Source organism: Peromyscus eremicus, chromosome 23 (assembly GCF_949786415.1).
Source record: "Peromyscus eremicus chromosome 23, PerEre_H2_v1, whole genome shotgun sequence".
Classification (NCBI taxonomy): Eukaryota; Metazoa; Chordata; class Mammalia; order Rodentia; family Cricetidae; genus Peromyscus; species Peromyscus eremicus.
In genome coordinates, this window is record NC_081438.1 from 8,462,258 (window position 1) to 8,475,815 (window position 13,558).

Consider the following 13,558-nt stretch of genomic DNA (forward strand, 5'->3'; position numbering starts at 1 on the left):
CTTCTTGTGTGGTGTTGAAGGGAATGGGCTTGGGGAAACTCCTCTGGGAGCAACAGCCCCCATCGTGGAATGATAAAAGGGTTGCTTTAACTGAAATAGAGTTGTAAGCAGCGGCCAGATTTAAGCACAGCGCCTCTCATATGTCAGAACCTTAGAGCAGGGGGTTGTCTATGTGGGCAGCGCGTATATAAATGTATGTATAATTTATGCAATATTTCTCCTATTCGCGCTCTCTACTTAAGCTATCCATTAAAGCCCATCACATTAATTTAATTGAAAAATTCTGGGGGAATTGTATTAGCTTTTTTCCCATTAAATTAACATTACAGCCTTTAAATAGATGTCCTGTGTGCCCATTGTTGCTAACAAAATTATTATGCAAATTGAAGTATGGTCTTCCTGGATTTGGCCGCCAGCCCTTTGCTGTCCCCCTCCTCCTCCCTTGGCCACTTTAATTTGATTGCCCTTAGCCCCATGTGCCCAGGCTGGGAACTCAGAAGGGAAGGCCTGGTGGAAAACAGGCCCATGGGACTCTGGGGCCCAGGCCTCAGCAGGGCATCTTGGCTCTGGGTTTGAGGCAGTTGTGAAAACACTTCTGCCCCTCATCCCAAACCCCCAAAATACACACAGTCGCACCACGCACACCCACACAAGACCAAGGATGCTAAGAGCAAGGGACCCGGTGGGAGCTGCAAGTCCATGGGCTGAGTTGGAATGAACACTGGTCCTTGGATGTGGTGGGGACCTTGAGCAAGTGTCAGAACCTCTGGAAAACAAGGCGACCACTGTGCTGCATGGGACGCTGGAGGAGGGCAAGAGCTTAGGGATGCTAATGTGATCAGTGTTTGTTTACTTTCTCATCCATCCATCTACCTGTTCATCCATTCATCCATCTGTCCATCCATCCATCCATCTACCTGTCCATCCATCCATCCATCCACCTGTCCATCCATCCAACCATCCACCTGTCCATCCATCCAACCATCCACCTGTCCACTTATCCATCTATCCATCAATCCATTCACCTGTCCACTCATCCATCTATCCATCCATCCATCCATCCATCCATCCATCCATCCATCCATCCATCCACCCATCCACATAAAAAGTATTTAGGACTGAGCATGATGAGATATACCTTTAGTCCTAGCACTCAGGAAGCAGAGGCAGGAGGATGACTATGAATTCCAGACCAGCCTGGTCTACATAGTGAGTTCTAAGTCAGCCAGGACTACACAGTAAGACTCTGTCTCTGTCTGTCCGTCCGTCTGTCTGTCTGTCTGTCTGTCTGTCTCTCTCTCTCTCTCTCTCTCTCTCGCACACACACACACACACACACACACACACACACACACACACACATTTAGGAGGCTGAAGAGATGGCTCACTGCTCTTTTGGAGGACCTGAGTTTGGTTCCCAGCACCCATGTTGGGTAGCTCACAACCATCTGTAACTGTAGCTCCTGGGGATCCAAGGCCTCTTCTGGCCTCTGAAGGTACCTTCAGTCGTGTGCTCATACTCACAAAAAAGAAGTACAGACATACACACAATTAAAAATAAAATCTTTCTTGAAAAGTAAATCCCGAGTGCTGGGATTAAAGGCGTGCGCCACCACCGCCCGGCGAAAAGTATTTAAAATAAAGTTGGCTTTCCACTTCCTCCCAGGCAGGATAGCAAGTTGTCATAAATTGGAGTGGTGGTAACTGTCAGTAATCCCAACACCCTGGCAGAGGCAGAAGGATTAGGAGTTCAAGGCCAACCACTTCTACATAGCAAGGTTAGGGCTAGCTTAGGCTACGTGAAGTCCTGTCCAGAAAAAAAAAAAAAAAAAAAAAAAAGCAGGGCGGGGAGAGGCAATCTGTTATAAATGTTTCCTTATTGTTTTATTTCTTTATAAAAACATACAAAAACACTTGCAGGATTTGATCTTTTTTCTTTTTAATAAAAACGGGACCACACCAGCTTTCTATCTATGTAATAGGCTGTGGTGAGCATTTCCCCAGCCACACACTCTTAGACCCAGATGTAGTTTTCAATGGTTGTGCTGTGCTCCTTTGTATAAATATATCCTGGTGTGCTCAGTCATCTTCCATTCATGGACATCCAGGTCGTTGTTTATAAACTGTTACAAGCATCGCTGCAATAAGCATCCTCATATTTTTATGTCTTTATATCCGGGCATTTTCATTTCCCGTGGATATATTCCCAGAAGTGGCAATGTGAAGCCAGTTTAAATTAAAAAGGAAAAGAAAAGAAAGAAAAAAGAAAGAAAGAAAGAAAGAAAGAAAGGAAGGAAGGAAGGAAGGAAGGAAGGAAGGAAGAAAGAAAGAAAGAAAGAAAGAAAGAAAGAAAGAAAGAAAGAAAGAAAGAAAGAAAGCCAACAGTTGCGTTTCCACGGTGTCGTAATCACGTCAGCCTCACCCACACTGCTGTGGGGAACTAGGTTTCTTGCCCCCTGGACCCCAACTCCGCTTTCCATGGAGTTTCCATTTTTGCCAATCCGAGAGGTTAAAAAATAGTAGCTCATGGTTCTCCTTTGCGGTTTTCCATGCCAGGGAGCATCTTCTCATGTGCTTATTAGCTGTTTGCACTTGTCCTTCTGAGAACCCCAGCTTTGGGCCCTGGTTCCCCGGGCTCGGGTCTTTCTCCCACTCATTTGTAGGACCCATTTGCAAGTTAAGGGTGGGAATCTTTTATTAATTAGATGGCTGTAAGTATCCCCTGTTTACGATACATTTCCCACGGCTGTTTTTGGTGAAAAACTATTCGTTCCTGCCCCCAGGATGTGACTAAGGCAGCTTACCACCCAGCACCTCTTAGGATCTCAGCTGCCAAAAGGGCAGAGACGGAGGTTTGTTTAAAGCCACAACTCACAAGCATTTTCTAATTGTAAGGGACCAGAGTCTTGCTTTTAGAATTTCCGGACAAATTCTTTTTAGATTTATTTATTTTACTTTATGAGTATTTTGCCTGCAAGTATGTTTGTACACCATGTGCATGCCCGGGGTTTGTGGAGCCACAGAAAGGCATTGGATACCTGGAACTGGAGTTACAGCTGGCTGTGAGCCAGTGTGTGGGTGCTGGGAACTGAACCTGGGTCCTCTGGAAGAGCAGCCAGTGTTCCTAACCGCTGAGCCATCTCTACAGATCCCTCTTTTTTCCTTTCTTTTTGAGCCCAGGCTAATCTCAACCCCCCCCCCCAATTCTCCTGTTTACTGGTATAGATTTATTATATGCAGTACCAGGTTTCATAAGGACATTTTCATACAAGTATATAATGTATTCGGCCGTGTTGAACAAATCATTATTTTTTTGAGACAGCCCAGGTTGGCTCCATGACCTTGAACTCCAGACCCTTCTGCCTGTATTTGTGTGGTGCTGGTATTAAACTCGGGGCCTTCACATGCTAGGCAAGCATCCTATCAAGTGAGTGACATTGCCAGTCACAAAGATTTCTGTGTGTGTGTGTGTGTGTGTGAGTGTGTGTGATGAATGTGTATGTGAGTGTGTGGTGAGTGTGAATGTGTGTGAGTTTGTATGTGATGAGGGAATGTGTGAGTGTGTGTATGTGTGTTGTGTGTGTATGTATGTATGTGTGTGTGGTGAGTGTGTGGCAGGACACAATACCACCACATGAGTGTGTGTCTATTTGTGTGGTATGTGTGATCAGGGTGTGAGTGTGTATGTGTGGTATGTGTGTGGTGAGTGTGTGTGTGTGTGTGTGATGAGTGTGTGTGTATTTGTGTGGTATGTGTGATGAGGAAATGAGTGTGTATGTGTAGTGTGTGTGTGTGGTGAGTGTGTGTGTATGTGTATAATGAGGGTGTGTATGAGTGTGTGTGTATGTGTGGTGTGTGATGTAGTGTGTGTGTGGTGAGTGTGTGTGTGTGTAATGAGGGTATATGTGAGTATGTGTGTATGTGTGGTGTGTGATGTAGTGAGCGTGCGTGCATGTGTGCGTGCGTGCGTGCATGTGTGTGTGTGTGTGTGTGTGTTTGAGTGTGTGTGATGAATGTGTATGTGAGTGTGTGGTGAGTGTGAATGTGTGTGAGTTTGTATGTGATGAGGGAATGTGTGAGTGTGTGTATGTGTGTTGTGTGTGTATGTATGTATGTGTGTGTGGTGAGTGTGTGGCAGGACACAATACCACCACATGAGTGTGTGTCTATTTGTGTGGTATGTGTGATCAGGGTGTGTGTGAGTGTGTATGTGTGGTATGTGTGATGAGGAAATGAGTGTGTATGTGTAGTGTGTGTGTGTGGTGAGTGTGTGTGTATGTGTATAATGAGGGTGTGTATGAGTGTGTGTGTATGTGTGGTGTGTGATGTAGTGTGCGTGCGTGCGTGCGTGCGTGCGTGCGTGTGTGTGTGTGTGTGTGTGTGTGTGTGTGTGTGTGTAATTCAACAAGAGAGGCTAACCAGCTAGCAAACTCCAGGGACCTGTCTGTCTCGGCCTCTCTACTGCTGGGATTACAAGCCCACGCTGGCAGGTTTGGCCATTCCCCAAACAAACTCCTGCTGGAGCTGAAACCGGAGTTGCTGGCTAAACCCGGGTGGACTGCCACCTGCCAAGGGTCTCTTCAACCCCCTCCACGGTTGCCAAGCCCTGAGAGCCGCTGATGCGCTATCCAACGCAGTTTGAGAACCGTTGACCTGTTTTCTCTTAATGAATTTCATCACCCTTTTCTAGCATGTTCTAGAGAATGTCAAGTAAGGTATTAACAAATGCTCAGTGAAGGAGAGGCTCCAAGATTGTTCTGGCACACCTCCCTTTTCAGACAGAGAACATTTTGATTCTTCTGAGATGGAAATGTCAGGGGCTGGTGTGATAACCCAGCGGGGGTGGGTGGGGGGTGAAATGCTTGACTTGTCTTGATCCCCAGAAAGTCACGGTGCTGCTGCGCTCCTCGCAGCCCAGCTCGGTCAGAGAAGCTGAGACAGGAGGGTCCCGGGGAGGCTGTGGGCCAGCTAGCCTGCTCTGTGTGGTGAACTTTCAGGCCAATGAGAGGCCCAGTCTCAAACCCAAAGGGGAGGGGGTGCCTGGGGAAGGACACTCAAGGTTGTCCTCTGTCCTCCACATACTGTCTATGTGCACCCGTATCTACACACACACACACACACACACACATATGCACGCACGCACGCATGCACGCACACATTGTGAGTGGAGAAAATGATAGTATACTGAGTCATGGGATCTGGACACAGACAAGCATATGCCCTTTATTTCTTCTCATAAGTAAGGACCAAATGACAGTTACTAAACTTGTCACGCTGGCATCTGCTCAGGTGCCACTCTTAGACCTTCTGACTGTTCTGAGCTAGTGAGGGACGGGACCTATGGGCAATGAAGTCTTGTCTGACGTCTACAGAGATGCCCCCCCTCCCGAAAGACCCGAAAGGGTCTACAGATCCCTTTCTTCTTGTCAGTGTGCTGGCTAGTTTTGTGACAACCGTCTGAGAGGAGGAAGCTTCGACTGAGAAAATGCCTCCATAAGATTGGGGTGTAGGCAAAACCTGTAAGACATTTTCTTAATTAGTGATTGATGGGGGAACCCAGTCTATTGTGGGTGGTGCTATCCCTGGGCAGGTGGTCCTGGGTTCTATAAGAAAGCAAGCTAAGCAAGTCATGGGGAGCAAGCCAGTAAGCAGCACTCCTCCATGGCCTCTGCATCAGCTCCTGCCTCCAGGTTCCTGCCCTGTTTGAGTTCCTGTCCTGACTTTCTTTGATGATGAACAGTGATGTGGAAGTGTAAGCCAAATAAACCCTTTCCTCGGGCTAGGGAGATGGCTCAGAGGTTAAGAGCACTGACTGCTCTTCCGGAGGTCCTGAGTTCAATTCCCAACAACCACATGGTGGCTCATAACCATCTGTAATAAGATCTGGCGCCCTCTTCTGTATACATAATAAATAAATAAATAAATCTTTAAAAAATAAAATAAAATAAACCCTTTCCTCCCCAAGATGCTTTGGTTGTGGTGTTTCATCATAACAATGATAACCCTAAGTAAGACACCTACGAACAGACAGTGTGAGCTCCTTGGTGACACTCAGTCACAACTAGTTAGATATTTGGGTTGAAATTTGGGTGTATTCTTCATCCTTATTTCTTTGAGAGGCTACTCTGCTTGAAACAAAACAAAACAAAAAACACCAGCAGACAACGTTGTTTACTTTTAAGTTCTTATTTTATGTGTATATACGTGTGTTTGTGTGGATATGTGCCAGATGTGCATGGGTGTCCTTGGAGACCAGAAGAAGTTGTCAGACCCCCCCTGAAGCTGGAGTTACAGGTGGTTGGGAACCGCCTAATCGCCTTATGGGAGTGTTGGAAACCAAATTCCAAGTCACTTCTCCAGTCCCAACAACAGGGGTTTTAATGAAAGGCTTCAAGCAGGATGTGGTGCTTGGAATAAGAAGGTTCCATTGGTGTCTGTTTGAATGCTTTACTTGCCAGGGAGCAGAGCTGCTTGGGAAGGATTAGGAGGTGTGGCCTTGTTGGAGGTGGTGTGTCACTTGGGGTGGGCTTGGAGGTTTCAAACACCATGGCAGAGTCTCTCTCCCTCTCCTTCTTCCTTTCCTCTCCCTCCCTCTCTCTCTCCTTCTCCCTCCCCCTTTCCTCCCTCCCCCTTTCTCCCTCCTTTTTTTGTACCCCTCCCTCCCTTCTTTTCTCCCTCCTCTTCCCTTCTCTCCATCTCTTAGTTTTGCTTTCCTTTTTCTCCTTCCCCCCTTCCCTTCCCCTCCTCTCCCCTACATCCCTTTCCTCCTAACCCCCCCTCCTTGGTTACTCTTTTCCCCCCTTCCTCCTGGGTCCTTTCTCTCCCTCCTTCCCTCTCCCTTTCTGTTTCCTCTTTCAAAATTGTCCTCCAGCATCCCAGGCCAATTAGATTCTCCAGTGTTGAATTAAGTCCCCGACTTCCTCACTGGCTCTTTGGTCCACCTCCCAGATCTCAGTTTCCCCATCTCTGAAGCTAGTGTGAACCAGCAAAAAATGTTTCCTTGCGGGGGAACCTGAAGCACCTCAGATGGAGAATTTTGAAGGCGAGCATGCCGGCACACACACACACACACACACACACACACACGCACACACACACACACACACACACACATACACGCACACACACATTTAGCTTCCAGGCAAAGTGGAAGCGATGGAATTCTTCAGAACAATTCCAGAGAATCTCTTCCATTATCTCCATACTTGATGGAATTAGGCTGCTTAATCAACCAGCCCACAGCCACCTTGGCCCCCCTCTCAGAACACACCCCACAACATTCTCTTCCCGGCACTCAGGAGGAGAGCAATCGACACTTCTACTTTTTCCTTCATGTGCTGCCCTGGGACGCAGGTTCAGGCTTGCTCTTCACCACCAAGCCAGCTTAGTTCTCCGGAACTCTTCCTTGAATGTCAGCAGCCCCGGGGCTTTGTACGCACTGAGCAAGCCCTTGACTAGCATTTCTGGCCCGATGAGAAGATTCTGCTCTTTCTGTGAGCCTACAGGGGGATTACTGTGAAGGTCTGCTGGCAGGCAGGGCAGCATGCCTGGGGAGAGGGAATCCGAAGGTCTAGCGGTTCAGCAGCAGAAAGCCAGCCCAGGGCTCCGAGTTCAAACCCCACCCTGCTTAGGGCTGTTGAGTTAAGCTTACCTCCCTTTCTGGAATTGGCTGTTACTTCTGCAGTCACACCCCTGGTCTCCTTTCTGGAAAAAGCAACACCATGTGAGGACCATTAGCCAAAGTAGCTTACCCTCCTCTGGCCAAGAGGTAAGCTCACCACCGTGGCCATGCCAGACCAGGTCTCTCAGAAATCAGAAGGAAGGACTCTGTGGTCTTGGAGCAAATCCATCCAGGCATCTGGAAATTTCCCTGGCCTCCCCTGGGTCTCCAGAGCTGGGGCAGTCTCTGTGTATTTCCAAGGCTATTTGGCAATTACTTTCAAGTTGAAAAACCTCTCTAGGCCCTTCTAATTCTGTCTCTGTCTGTCTGTCTGTCTGTCTGTGTGCGCGCACGTTCAAGGATGGAATGCAGGGCCTTATATGAGCCAGACAAGCCTTCTACCACTGAGTTACACCCTCCCCCCCCTTACTTGTTTTTTCTTGCTTGCTCACTTTTCTTTCCTCCTCCCTTCCTCCCTCCCTCCCTCTATTCAAGTTAGCCAGTCAAATCCCGCCTCTGGCCAAAGTGTCTGCTCCCAGGGCTGTTTGCCAGCTAAACACAAGCAGACACCGGCCAAGGAGGGCCCAGTGAGCTCTGAAAAGAGGGCGGCTCACGAACTAAGCCGGAGCCCAGCTTTCTGCCTGGAAAGACACTTGAGGTTGTGACATGGGGCCAGATCCCAGCAAAGAGTGTGGCTTCCCGGTGAAGAGACAGGGGTTGACGAGGTTGGAGCTTGTGGGGGTAAGTCACTCACTTAACAGTGCCACAGATTGGCACAGGGGACTCATTGGGTGAGAAACTGAATGCCAAGTTGCTCAGGCATTGGGCAACACGCTACAAAGCCCTGGCAGAGCACAGGCACGGGGTGGCACGAGCCAAGTCATTCCAGGAGTTCTTCTGGGTCTGGGGACGTTCAAGTTCTAGCAAGTAGAACAGGAGCGACGGGTGAAAACAGCCAAGGCATTTCCTGGAGACCATAGTGAGGCTAGACCTTGGTGGCAGGGCTAAAACAGCCTTGGGGCTGGGGGTGGGGGGGTGGGTGTTGGGGGAGACGTCTCTAAATCGAACACAACAAAAGAAATAAGCCTTGGAAAGTCGTTTCGACTACCTGCCTGAACAAAACTTCTGAGGAAAATAGCCAAACCAGGTGTTCCATTGTGTGACACTCACGGTGTCCGGCACTGGTGACATGGCTGAACACCCGGAGCAGCACAGAAGTGTGCCCCCTACAGAGAGCACCATCAGGGCAATACCAATGGTTGCCAAATGCCCAGAGCCAGTGAACGGGGGGGGGGGGGGGGGGGGGGCGGGGGGGGCTGTGGAACGGTTTCGTAAATAAAGCCAGAGATATGAAGAAGAGGGAGATGGGGAGATGTCGCAGTAAAGTGTTTGCAGGGCAAGCACGAGGACCCGAGTTCAATTCCCAGCTCCCATGTAAAAGTAGAATGTTGTTCTGGCTAGTTTTTTTTTTTTTTTTTTTTTTTTTTTTTTTTTTTTTTTTTTTTTTTTCGGTTTTTCGAGACAGGGTTTCTCTGAGTAGCTTTGCGCCTTTCCTGGAACTCACTTGGTAGCCCAGGCTGGCCTCGAACTCACAGAGATCCGCCTGGCTCTGCCTCCCGAGTGCTGGGATTAAAGGTGTGCGCCACCACCGCCCGGCTGTTCTGGCTAGTTTTATGTCAACTTGTTCCAAAGCTAGAGTCATTACAGAGGAGGGAGCCTCAACTGAGAAAATGACTCCATAAGATCAGGTGGTAGACAAGCCTATATGGCATTTTCTTAGTTGGTGACCGATGGAGGAAAGCCCAGCCCATGCTGGGTGGTGCCATCCCTGGGTTCTACAAGAAAGCAGACTGAGCAAGCCATGGGGAGCAAGCCAGTAAGCAGCACCCCTCTGCATCAGCTCCTGCCTCCAGGTTCCTCCCCCCCTGCTTGAGTTCCCATCCTGACTTTTTTTCAGTGAGGAACAGTCCTGTGGAAGTGTAAGCCAAATTAACCCTTTCCTCCCCAAGTTGCTTCGGTCAGGGTGTTTCATCGCGGCAACTGTAAGCCCAACTGAGACAGACGTGGTTCCACGGCTCTGCAATCCCAAAGCTGGGGAGATGATACAGGAGAATCTCTGGGGCTCACAAGCTAGCCAGACGAGTTGAATCAGCGAGCTCCAGGCTCAGTGACTCTGTCTCAGAGGCTGGAGAGATGGAGCAGCGCTTAGGAGCTCTTACTGGTCTTCCAAAGGACCCGAGTTCTATTGTCAACCCCCTCCATTTGTCCATTCACAACCACCTGTAACTCCAGCTCTGGAGGGATCCAACGACTGACCGCCTCTATGGGCACCTGCCTACATGCAGCCACACATCATACACACGTTACTAAAGATAAATCAAAATTCATCTTTAAAAAAAAACAGTGGTGGAAAGCAACTGAAGACACTGGATGTTGATGTTCACATGTAGGTACACACACACACACACACACACACACACACACGGAGTGGAGACTGTTTAAAAATAAAGAAGAGGAAGAGGAAGAAAAGGAAGAGGGGAAGGCACCAATCGGAACCTCTAGAGATGAAAGTCAATATTTTTTAAAAATTCATTAGTTTAATAGCACATTAAAGGCTGCAAAAGAAAATTATCAATACATTTAATGCCATGGCAGGTATCATTCAAAATGAAGAACAAGGAGGGAAAAAGATACACGGAGGAAAAGATACAAACACAGAAATAAAAGATGCCAGTACCAAGTGGGGTGGGTGGTGCCTCGTGGGTAAGGTGCTTGCTACAGAGGCGTCGCCACTGGGAACTCTGGGGGAGTCTCACGTTAGGCACCATGTCACTGGGGAGATCAGTGTTCCCTCACTGGGTCCTTAGTCTCGTGAGTCAAAGCATTTAGGAACAGACTGTCAGAAGCACAAGGAGAATTTTGTTAGAGTTTGAGAGAAAACCACAGGGCGGGCTGGAAATGTTGACAGCCACTGGGAAGAGGGATGCTGAGGGGAGAGAGGGAGGCCATGCCTTGACGTGGGCAGCTTGTTCAGCACATGGAGGTCAGCACACGGCCACATGGTGGAAGAGGTCGGGGTTGATGTAGAGAAAGAGAGAGAAAGCTCCAAGTGCCAGAGGAAGCATGTCTAGGCTTCAGCCATATCTGAAAGAGACGAGAAAACTCGCTTCATGTGAGAAGAGGTGTGTGCTGGCACACCAGCGTCTTTCCGTACGTCTGCCCACATCTCTGCTCTCTGCCACTGGACATCCTTCTGTGAGCTCTGACTCACCAGCTGATAACTCACTCATGGCAGAGCCCAGAGCAATCGAGTTACCTTTCCCCAATGGTTTCGACATCGAGTCGCTCTGCTCAACTCATTGGGTCTGGATCACACCCTAGAATCAGAAAGTCCTGACTCTGGCCCCGTCCGGATCACAAACCTCCCCGTCTTGGGTAAGAAGGTTGGAGAGAGATGGTCTCCCAGCACATAGATGCTGAACAGGCAAAACCACAGGCATCTACTACCCCCGCCGCTAAGCACTCAACAGTGAGAGCTGCTGAGCAAGCTGCCTCCAAACACAGCTTGGAATACACAGACTCCATCTTTTCTACAGTATCAGGAGAACTGTATGTTATTTATGCCCGGTCTTATGTAGCCTAGGCTGGTCCCAAACTCACTATGTAGCCAAGGATGACCTTGAACTTCTGAACCCCCCCCCCCCAGGACAAAACCCAGACCTTCCGTGCATGTGAGTCAGGGCCTCCTCTGAAACTTTCTCAGTATTCCCCAGCATATAGACAGGACACGGAGAAACAGAGAGGTCATTTAGCTTGTGCTTGGCCACACAGCAAGCTGAGATCCAAACCCACAGCCTGGTTTCGCTGAGGTTCTGTCCTCAGTTATCTTACCTGGTCTGGGGCAGAGACAGGAACTGGCTCCTCCCTGAGACCGGGAATCCTCAATGCTGATGTTCCTGTACTGCTGCTCCACCCAGCCTGGCCCATAATGTCTACTACCTGAGGAAAGAGAATTTTAGCAAAAAAAAAAAAAAAAAAGTCGTGCTGCCTCTTTGGGGACTGAGGAAGAGAGCTGGGGGTGGGAGGTGGAGGGGACGCGACCCTGAGCTCCACTAGTTCCTTGTAGCATAGGAAGGGGTCTTTGGAAGTCGGCGACTCATTCTTGGCTGTACCGGCCAGTTGCTACCTCCATTTTCCTTTGGCCTTCTGTCTTTCTATGTGTCTATTCTCCACCTCAGTCTCACAAGGACACTTGTCACTGGATTTAGCATTCCCCGGGGAGTCCAGGAGGATCAACGAAGATTGTTTTTTCCAACTATGGTCCCATTAAATAAGGTCCTGTTCACAGGTTCTGAGAGATTAGGATGCGTGTGTGTGTGTGTGTGTGTGTGTGTGTGTGTGTGTGTGTGTGTATGTGTGTGTGTATGAATGATGTCTGCGTGTGGTGTGTGGAGTGTGTGGTGTGTGGAGTGAGTGGGGTGTGTGTGTGTGTGCATGTATGTATGGTGTCTGTGTGTGGTGTGTGGAGTGTGTGTGTGGTGTGTGGTGTGTGGAGTGTGTGTGTGGTGTGTGGAGTGAGTGGTGTGTGTGTGGTGTGTGGGTGTGTGTGTGGAGTGTGTGCATGGTGTTGTGTGTGTGTGTGTGGTGTGTATGCGTGTGACATTGTCTCTTTTATTACCTTGTGTCTTTCTCTTTTGTTTTGCGGTTTTCGGCCCCTTTCTGGAAGGTACATGTTGCTGGCTTCTGTGGTTATTTTCGCCTAGCAGCTGTGTTTCCGGCAAGCAGCTGAGGGGTTCTTCTGACTCAGCAAAACCAGAGTGGTAACTGTCAAGAAGCCGCTCAAGCGGGGCTGGAAATAAAGATGCCGTTCCTCCAGCATCGCCCCCCACCGCCCAGACTCCTTTCACTTCCTTCCCCATGAGTACCTTTGAAAGCCTCATAAAGTGCTTTTTAAAACCTGCCTCAACCTGTCTGCTCCAGACCTGGATGAAAGTTCCTTGGCTAGGCTTTGCTAAACAGTAGATTCTGGACTAGGATGCATCAGGCTTCTGCTCCTCCTCCTCCTCCTCCTCCTCCTCCTCCTCCTCCTCCTCCTCCACCTCCTCAGTAGACTTGAGTGTCTTTTCCCACGGGGGCCTTGAAGTGAAAGCAGGATTAGTGGGACCTCTGTGGCTTCCTGGGGTGTGGCCTTCCCCGGGCTGCTGCCCCAGGAACCTGGGGACATCCACCAGCATGCACTTGACTGAGTTTCATGGGGGCCATCTGGCAGCTCGCTTTGTCCACCCACTGGCCCAGGATCCTCACCCCCAACTTCAGACAGGAAGGGAATGAGATGGGAAAGGAATCCTGGGGCACCTAGGAGCCTGCAGAAGGCTCCCGTGCAGAGGCCGCGAGACAGCTGCCCTCTGAGCCACGAGGCTGCTGTTCTGAGAAAGAAAAGGAACAAATAATTTTAGCTCCTTCCTACGCATCCCTTGCAGCTGCTGATTGACTAACCGAAAGAGGCTGTCTGTCTCAACCCCCACTCCGCAGCTTGGACCGAAGGAGCCCAGCTAACCCTTCTTACAAGGGACTCGTGCAGGCTCCCGCGTGATGGGGGCATCTCGCCTCAAGGAGGACTCCACGGACAGCGCAGTTCAGTGTGTGTAGTTGTGTCTTTTTTTTTTGCCATCCTGAAACAAGACGGCGGCGTTGGGAAATATTGCCCCATGGGCTTGGGGGTCCTGGAATTTCTCACTAGGGAACGGCTTGGGAGCTGAAGCCAGCAGGGAGCTCCCAAAGCAGTTGGTTGGTTTCGTGGTACGGTTTGTGGAAAGAAAGAAGTTGCTGATGGGGCTTGAAGGGAAAGACTGGAACGGAGCACTGAGCCCTGCGGGATGGGGTCCAGCTAGAGACATG